This window comes from Bidens hawaiensis, unplaced genomic scaffold, assembly GCF_021521415.1.
Source record: "Bidens hawaiensis isolate Kalapana, Puna unplaced genomic scaffold, B.hawaiensis_p1.1 tig00004101_1, whole genome shotgun sequence".
Lineage (NCBI taxonomy): Eukaryota > Viridiplantae > Streptophyta > Magnoliopsida > Asterales > Asteraceae > Bidens > Bidens hawaiensis.
In genome coordinates this window covers 434,541-444,985 of record NW_027491241.1, presented here as the reverse complement: position 1 = coordinate 444,985, position 10,445 = coordinate 434,541, and the positions used below count along the sequence as shown (strand labels likewise).

Sequence of the window (10,445 nt, the reverse complement as noted above, 5' to 3'; positions counted from 1 at the left end):
CGGTCCCACCGTAGCTTACGGTGGGGAGACCGTAGGCTACGGTGACCTGGGCGGAAAAATGCGATTTTTAGGTTTTTGTTGACTATTTTAAGCCCGGTTCAACCCTAGGCCGCCTATGCTTTATACCCTAACATATTTGGGTGATTTTGAGGCCATTCTTCACCATTCTAACACCTACCAATCACCATAATCATCCATGGTTTCATCCTTCCAATCCATAATCGAGCTAATCATGATGAAGAGGCAAGGCTAAACCACTCGTGACCACTTTAGGTGTAGGGTTTGCATATGAACTGATTATTTTTATGAGCATTACATGTATTGGGATTTAGTTTGATTAATCTTTCGGTTGATTGAATCTATATGTTTATTGGAACTGATTAAACAGTTGTGTTTTTGGGACTTTTGTTTATCATCAATTATCTGGTTTGTGTTCATCAACATTTAGGATTAAGTTCTTATCGTCATTGAACCGTTTACCATTAATCATTAATAGATGCTTAGTTTTGTATTAATGAACTGGTAATTAGATAGACCGTGTTCAGTTGTGTCAATTCTTCGGATTAAGTTCTCTGAATCATCATAACCAAACTATTGTGTCTAGTAATCATTTATCTATTATAATAAATGAATCATGTTTATGTGATTTCCCAATTGGTATAAATTATCATCAAGCAGTTCATTGCATTACCTGAACCTGAAGTATAGTCACTGTTTTCTTAAATTGTTTTACAACCAAATTAATTTTCAACTTGATTGACATCGTCTGTCCGCTTAACATAATTATTACTAAGTATTGAACTTGGTTAGCACTTTCCACTGATTCCCTGTGGATGCGACACCTTACTTGCCCTTGCTAGTAAAGGTATTTTATAAATGTTTTTGATTGACCTTTCGACATCGATCAAAATAACACATACGCTAATAAAATATAAATAATGTAACTTTTAACATAATCATTTTTAAATTACGAATTTAATTAGTAAAGTAACTAATTGTGAACTAAATAATTCCTAAATAATGTAACTTTAACATATTGTGGTCAATGTTTTTTTATGAACATCGAAGAACGTGCTAGAGCTCAATTCATCATTTCGGGATAAAAAAGAAATAGGCCTTAAAAATAGCGGGTGCAGGTTTCTTTTTTTCAACAAATAATATTTGGTGAAACCCATAAATTTATTTGGTAATAAAAATTTTTGGTAATATAGATTATATGATTTTTTTGCAGGTTGTGATAACTTTTTGCGAACTTAAATTATTAGAGTATTTTACTTGAGAGATGATATAGTTAAAATTTAGGAATATAATAATGAAATGTAAATTACAAATGTGGCTTCTACAAAGCAAAATACCAACATACTCTTTTTGTTTGAAACTCCATTAATTTCCATTAAGACGTTGAAACTCATAGTTACACTATTATCATTTTGATTGTAGACCATAGATCAATCATCATCAATAGTTATGATTAACTTCTCGCTATAAAATCACTTCCCGGAAGATCCATCCCATATATATATATATATATATATGGTTGGTATTATTTAAGAACTCTAAAAAGTTAAGAACTTGTAGGAACTCATAATAACCAAACATTTTTTTAATTTTTTTGATATATTAACATTGTTTGAGACTAGTTTTACCATATTTTATAAAAAAAAATTTAATTACATATATAAATCACAAGTTTATATATGTGTGAAATTTATGTAATAACAAATTTACATATATGTAAATAAAAATTTAGATATGTGTAAAAACTAATTTTTATAATTTTAATCATAAATGTAGATATAAAAAATGATAAAGCTACACTCATATAACATTAGCATACACAAATTTTTATAAAAAACATTAGCTTTCAAGGGTTACTTCAAGTTCTTAAAAAATTTATGAGTTCTGTAATATGATACTCATCCTATATATATATGTATGATATCATACTATATGTATGTATGTATGTATGTATGTATGTATGTATGTATGTTGTACTAGGTTATATATCCGTGTATTACACAGGTTTAAAAAATTAAATCTCATTCATTTTTTTATTATATGATTTGGTTCTTCAAATTGCAATAATCATATATAAAAAAAACACCAAAACTCTTAAAAAATCACAAGAGCTGAAAAATGTAAACAAACTGCTTCTAAGTATATTTTTGTGTTAGTTTCAAAATATCTTGCTACTGAAATAACAATTGCAAGAGTTTCTCTCAGTAAAAAATAACCAAAGGATTCAAATTGAGGGTTTAGTGATATTAAATAAAAAAAATAAACTTGTATGGCTTACTTCATGTTTTTTTTTTTCTAATTCATGCCTTAGTTTATAAAATTAGAAGCAAGGGAAACCACATATTTGGTAATATCAGCAAAGAAAGTGTAATACTAATAAAGTTATAAGCATTTTATCATAATTTATTTTTGAGTTTCAAACATGCTATCTTACTAAATTTTTAATTTTTTATGATCTTGACACATTTTTCTCAACTCCAACATACAAGAAACTAACCATTTATAGTGATTTTTATATTTGTGTGTAAAAGTAAAACAAAAAAACTTTAAAGAAAACATGATTCGAACCAAAAGTAACATTTTCCTTAAAATGGCCAACTTTGACAACACAAGTAGCAAATTTGACCCGTTTACTTAAAAGGTCTAATACAAGTTGAACTTGTCCGAAATATTTCAAGTCATACTAAAAGCGGGCATGTTTCAAGTAGAACTTGTTGTGACTCATTACGTAAATCAGAGTAAAAAAACCGTTGCAAAGGTTTTATTTACAATAAATAAGTATCTCACTGAAAACCAAACCATCATTCCTCCTATATATCAAACGATTTTGAGATTAGCATATAGATGATAGAACACAAACAAATCATAATAATAAACAACCAACTTAAAAAAAACGAATTAGTATTTTGAACACTCTACTCACGATCTTACTTCTTATGATAATTTTGTATAAAAATCAGTTTGCAACACCCATAATTACAACCATTTTCCTATAATTAATAATAATCAAGTATATCTTATGGCCTTAACTTGTAAGATTTGAAATAAAAAAATGAGTGTTTCGCCTATAACTAAAAGCACAGTGTCTTGCTTCATAAAAACAAATGGATATAAACATATTATCAAGGAAACAAAACTTACAATGACACCATTTTATTATAGGGATAAAAACAATTAATTAATATGGAATGTTTAAAATATTTATTAATTGTTTTAATTAAATAATTGTGACTTTCAAAATTAAACCAAAATAATAATGCCACTTGACAAAAAAATGAGACAATTAAGTACCATGTGGCACATCAATGATTTTTGTTTATTATAATAGTAGATTAGATAAATTTAAGGATCTTACGTAGTATGCTGAATTAGATAAATTGATTCAATTTAGTATCATTTTGAAATCCATGGAGTTGTTAAGAGGGCATTAGATTTCTCAGTAAACAAAGTCAAATTTGATCAAAGATTACGATTAAGATCTGAGCAGATAAAGAAGCTCATATGAATTTTTTGTCTGATACGTTTGAAGGAAGGCCCACTCTTCACCTAGTGGATCATATTCTTGTGTTGGTTAAAAGTCGAGTTAGGCGGTTAAAACTCGGCTAGGCTATCTTTTTTTACGTGAATTATGTTTGTTTAAACATATATAATATAATATCTAAAAATTAATTTTCTTTATATTTACCATATCCGAGTACACTTCGAATACTTCCCAAGTACTCCCAACTCTAAAGTTAGACCATCTTGGTCCACCTAGCGACTTTTGAAACCTAGATTGTTGGTACCTTACTGGAGTGTCCACCGTTGTCAAGCTCAAGGACAACGAGTTTGTTGGTAGGTAAACCATGTTGAAGGTAGAATCAGGATAATTGCTAAATATGAGAAAGTCTGTGCTGAGAGTCAACACATCTACATTCTTTTTGCTTTAGATACATTTGCGTCCCTTGCCCCAAAGCTGTTATGTTCCTGAAAAGAGTTCACTGCGGCGTTTAAATTAGCTTATCGACGTTGAATAACCATAACTTAGTTTTCATTTTGCAGTAGGATCGGTTTTGCCATTCGAAAAAGTGGTTGCGACATAGCGTGTTGCTCGCTTACCTGCCCTTTTGTTTATAACTGGTTCCTTTTGAATTGATCATTTTAGATATAAATATATATATGTTTATAAGTCTTTGAACGGAACCATTTGATTTAGCATTTCCATTGAAATGGATTCATATGTTATAAATAGACCATGTGTACAAAAAAGAAAAAATATATATAATATACCGGAATTGGACTATAAAAGGACCTCTGGAGTTCATATTTATTGTATTAGACTAATACCATAACACTACCTGTTATGGAAGTTGAAAATATTTCCAAAGACAGCATTAAACCATCATCCCCGACGCCAAACCACTTGAAAACATTTAATCTTTCTATCCTAGATCAACTCATTAATCTTCCTTACGTGCCAATCATCTTTTACTACCCTAATCAAAACGATGATAATGTGTTCCAAGCACTACAAAGGTCAATGGTTCTGAAAGAATCATTATCTGAAACCTTGACTCAGTTTTACCTTCTTGCTGGAACGATTAAAAACAATCTTTCAGTCGATTGTAATTACGTAGGTGCTAACTATGTCTTAACTTTGGTTCATGGTCTTCTTGATGGCTTTTTGCACAAACCTGACCTTGGATTGATTAACAGGTTCTTATTAGATAACTAGTTTGTAATATTTTATATTTGTGGTCCTCCTTTGTATACTTTATAATAATCTTGTATTCCTTTTGTGTAAAATATTTTTGTATATATAGCCATCTCCTTTATTTGAGGAGATGTGGAGAGTCTTATATGGTATCATCGGCCAAATTGGTTGAGCTTCCCAAATCTTCTCCACTTCCCTAATCTTCTCACCTTCTTCCTGGCAATCATCTTCCTCTACGTTTTGCTTTATTATTTTTTTTTTTACTCTTATCATCCCTTCCACCCTCTGTCATCATCAACTGATCCTCTTCCAATGAGCACCCTTGCCCACATGCTTTCAATTAAACTCTCATCCACAAATTATCTATACTGGAAAAATCAAATGGTCCCCTTACTTTCATTCCAAAATCTATTGCACCATGTTGACGGGTCTGTTTCAGCACCTCCAGCGGTTCTTACTCGGGAAGACAAACAAGTTGACAACCCTGAATTTGCTGCATGGGTTGCGGCTGATCAAAGAACGATCATCATCCTTAATGCCTCGTTAACTGAAGAGGCTGTTTCTGTTACTGTCGGATTATCTACTGCGCGTGACATATGGGCCGCCTTAGAGGCTGCTTATAGTAACTCTTCTATGGAGCAGGCACAGAATCTCCGGGATCAGTTACGTCTCACTTTAAAAGGTGACAAAACCGTTTCAGAATTTGGACGTGCCTTTAAGCTTATATGTGATCAACTGCAGGCTATCGGGCATCCGGTTAATCCAATGGAACAACTCCACTGTTTTTTGTGTGGATTGGGACCATCCTTTGAAACATTTTCAACATACATTCGTAATACACGTCCCATTCCGAGCTTTCCTGATTTGCTCGCCAGAGCTGAGAGTCATGAGTTGTTTATAAAAGCTCTTCATGTACCAAGTAACCCCACCGTTGCATTTACTGCCCATTATTCCAAGACCAGGCCCGACAGTTCTAGCCATTATCGGCCGCGTCACCAGCAGCACCGTGGCCGGTTTAAACCCTCTAACCGTGGTTCGTCCAATTATCGTCCCACCGGTTACAATAACACCCATCCTACCGGCTCCTACAATTCGGTTCTATTAATTTAAACAATGTTTTGGTTGTTCCTAATTTAACTAGAAATCTCCTCTCGGTGGGTAAATTAACCGAAGATAATGGTGTAGACGTTTTGTTTTCATATCCTTATTTTTACATTCAGGACCGTCAAACCAAGCAGGTGCTAGCTCAAGGATGCCGTGAAGATGGTGTTTATGTCCTCACACCAAGCATGAAGCCTTGGTTGCTTCTTCATCTTGTCCTAAAGCATCCTTTGAAGTTTGGCACTCTAGATGGGGGCATGTCCCATTTGATATTATTGTCTTATTACAGAAACTTGGTCATTTTTCTTTATCGTCCATTTTACCTAAACCGGGCCTTTGTGCTCCAGGTCAACTAGCTAAGGCTAAAAGACTCTCTTTTACTATTAATAATAAGTGTGCCACTAAACCTTTGGATTTAGTACATTGTGATTTATGGGGACCGTCACCAGTTAAGTCGGTTGATAACTACTTATATTATGTATCATTTAGTGATGATTTCTCTCGATTTTCTTGGTTTTATCCTTTACGTGCCAAGTCTGACTTTGTTGACATCTTATCCGTTTTTATACTGTTTGTTCAAACTCAATTTTCAAGGAAAATAAAAAAATTTTAAAAGTGACGGGGGAAGCGAATTTATTAATCACCGGGTTCGAAAGATGTTTGAACAAAATGGTACTTTACATCGGATATCGTGTCCATACATGCCACAACAAAACGGACGGGCGGAACGAAAACATTGACACATTGTCGAAACCGGTTTGGCATTTGGTTCTCGTGTCTATCCCCTTTTACGTGACTATGCCCCAAACAAACTTGCACCTTGTATTTTCATTGGTTATAGCTCCAAATACAAAGTTTATAGGTGCCTTGATCCATCCAGTTCTCGTGTTTATGTCACTAGGCATGCTCGCTTTGATGAAACTGTATTTCCATTTACTGGATCACACGCTGAGCAACCTATTTCATCTCTACAAATAACTTCCTTCCTTGACACTTCTACTTCTCAATCTGTCCCACCTCCAGATCCATAAACAAACTTAGCTAACCCAACAACCACAATAGAAAAATCATCGTCACCTTGTCCTTTATGCATGGACTTAATTCCCATGCAAACTCCTTCACCCATCTCACCTCCCAATATTAACTCCTTGCCTACTACCACAAACAATATCCATCCAACCAACCCACGTCCTCAAATTGGCACACCATCAAACGGTTCTGTCAACCCACCATTTAATGAAACATCCAGCATAAACTCTCCCATTTCGCCGCCACCACCCCCTCCACCTTCTCTCTCATCGCACCCTACGGTCACCCGTGCCAAATCTGGTATATTTAAACCCCGTCACCGAGCCGACCTCACACACACCTTAACCCTTCCTCTTCATCATGCCCTTTTTGCCACTACCGATCCAAAAACTTTCAAAACCGCCTCACGGGATGAGAAATGGGTCCTTGCTATGCAACGTGAGCTTGATGCTCTTCATCGTAACAACACATGGACACTTGTCCCTCGTCCTCCTAACCGCAATGTTGTTGGTTCTAAATGGCTTTATCGTACAAAATTTCTTGCTGATGGCAGCATTGATCGTCACAAAGCTCGTCTTTTGGCTCAAGGCTTCAGCCAAACACCGGGCCTTGACTACTTCCATACGTTTAGTCCAGTTGTAAAAGCCGCTACGGTGCACATTGTTCTTTCCCTCGCTGTCATAAATCAATGGAAACTACATCAACTAGATGTCAATAATGCGTTTTTACATGGACATCTCACTGAAAATGTTTACATGGAACAACCACAAGGATTTGTTGATCCCTAGTTTCCCAATCATGTGTGCAAGTTAAACAAGGCTTTATATGGGCTCAAGCAAGCCCCTCGGGCTTGGTTTCATCGCCTTAGCACATTCCTTACAAACAATGGGTTTGTGAATAGTCGTGCTGATCCATCTCTATTTATCTTCCAACATGAGTCATGCATCATATACTTATTGGTCTATGTTGATGATTTAATTTTAACAGGAAATCAACCTAACTCACTTACTTCGTTCATCACCCGCCTAAATCATGAATTTGCTATTAAAGATTTGGGGGAGCTCAACTACTTTCTGGGGCTTGAAGTTACCCATACACCTAATGGACTCTTTTTAAACCAATCTAAATATACTACTGACATACTTACTCGTGCTAGGATGTTGGATGCCAAACCGGCACCAACCCCATTAAGCACTAATGTTTCCTTTGTTACTGCAGGTGACTTATATTCAGATCCTACGCATTACCGCTCCATTGTAGGTGCTCTTCAGTATTTGAGGATTACTCGTCCTGATATCTCCTATGCTGTTAATCAAGTTAGCCAATTTCTGCATGCTCCAACAGTTACACATTATGATGCAGTGAAACGGATTCTTAGATATATTAAGGGTACTTTGGCTTTTGGTATTCACTATTGTCGACCACATCAGACATCTCTTGTTGGCTACTCTGATGCTGACTGGGCTCGCTGTTTGGAAACTCGTCGATCTACTTATGGTTACTCTATCTTCTTAGGTGGCAATCTTGTATCATGGAGTGCTAAGAAGCAGCCTACAATTGCTCGCTCTAGTTGTGAATCTGAATATCGAGCTATAGCGAACATGGCTGCCGAGATTGTATGGATAACTCATATTCTACAGGAGCTCCATGCTTTGCCCCCAGATCGTCCAACTATTCTTTGTGACAATCAAAGTGCTTTATTTCTCACACAAAATCCGGTATCTCATAAACGTGCAAAACACATTGATTTGGATTATCATTTTATTCGTGAACTGGTTGCTTCTGGTAAATTATATACAAATTTTGTTCCAACCAAGCTTCAGGTGGCAGACATCTTTACTAAGAGCCTTCCACGTCCTCAATTTGACTACTTTTGTCAGCTTCTTCGTTTGGGTCCATCATCGTCTCGCTTGAGGGGGGATATTAGATAACTACTTTGTAATATTTTATATTTGTGGTCCTCCTTTGTATACTTTATAATCTTGTATTCCTTTTGTGTAAACTATTTTTGTATATATAGCCATCTCCTTTATTTGAGGAGATGTGGAGAGTGTTATAGTTCTTGCCATTAGAACCTAGTTTTGATCAATCTAGTGCGGGTTCTCGTGTCACAAATGTTCAAGTGAACGTTTTCAAATGTGGTGGAATCGCTGTCGGGTTGTGTGTCTCACACAAGATCCTTGACGGGGCTGCATTATACACTTTTCTAAAAGGATGGGCTAACATGGCTTGTAAAAGTGAAAATGTTGTTTATCCAAACTTAACTCCTCCAATAGTTTTTCCTTCCGAAAGCTGGTCACTTATAGATGTATTTAAGGTTACCTATGAAACAGTGCTAAAGGAAGGCAAGTGTAGCACAAAAAGATTCATATTTGGTCCGGGGTCCATAGCCGCTTTAAAAGCTGAGGCGAGTAGAAATGGAGTGCAGCAGTCAACATGAGTTGAGGTGGTATCGGCTTTGTTATGGAAGTGTGCAATTGCAGCAGCTAAAGAAGCATGCGGTTTCCAGAAGACTTCCCGACTAACCCACTCTTTGAATCTTGTAGAAAACTTGCAGCAAAGATGTCAAAAGACTTGATTGGTAACATGATTTAGGTCTCAAGTGCAGTGTGCAAAGCTAACGACGAAACCACATTACATGGCTTGGTGAATAAGGTGCATGATAGCTTTGCAAAAGTAAACGACGAGTTTGTAAATGAAGCACAAGGTGATGAATGTTACGTTGCAATGCAGAAGTTACTTCAACAAATGGGAGACATTGACTTAGTAGGGCCGATAGAATACTATATTTTTACAAGCTGGTGTAAGATGGGTTTCTATGATATTGATTTTGGTTGGGGAAACCTAGTTGGGTGTCTGGTTTTGTAGGTCATGGGATACCAGTGTTCATGAATTTTGTGACTCTAATGGATACAAAATGTGGTGGTGGAATTGAAGCATGGGTGAATTTGGAAGAAAAAGAGATGAAGATTTTCGAATGCAACCCGGAGCTACTAGCATATGTTTCAGTAGATGTAAGTCCAATACCAAATGATCTTTGAGTTTCTCTATGTGTGTAATAATAATTGGGTGATTTAAATGAAGATTTTACAGCCTAACAAGGAGCTACTAGCGTATGCTTCCGTGGATGCAAGTCTAGTACCAAATGATCATGTCATATAAGTTACTGATTTGTTATGAATTTATAATAATTTCAATAAAATTGGAGTTTAGGATTATGTGATCCAATTTGTAGTTACACTTTCTCGATTTTATGCTAATTTTGTTTATTTGAATAACTATGAATTCGAATAATCCAAATAACTGATTCGGTGAACACCTCATATGTACCATTCGATTCGTTGTGTTATGGTCTAATATCATAAACAACAATTATTATGTGTTCAACACAGATCTTCATGATGGCTGTAGAAATAGACATATTTTAACAGTTACTTATTCAGCACAGATCTTCATGACAATAGAAATGTGGACCTTCGTAGATAGTACCCACATTTACTTACATTTACATTTAGACGGATCACATTTATTACGTTTTAAATTAAGATAGATACTCGTGTACAACATACAATAAATAATAAATATGTTCAAAAGTTTATTTAAA

At 35.2% G+C, this 10,445-nt stretch overlaps 1 pseudogene; it reads left to right on the top strand.

Moving 5' to 3' along the window:
* Positions 1-4,360: 4,360 nt before the first annotated feature.
* LOC143625286 (epi-neemfruitin B 7-O-acetyltransferse L7AT-like) lies at positions 4,361-9,882 on the top strand (annotated as a pseudogene).
* Positions 9,883-10,445: the final 563 nt, after the last annotated feature.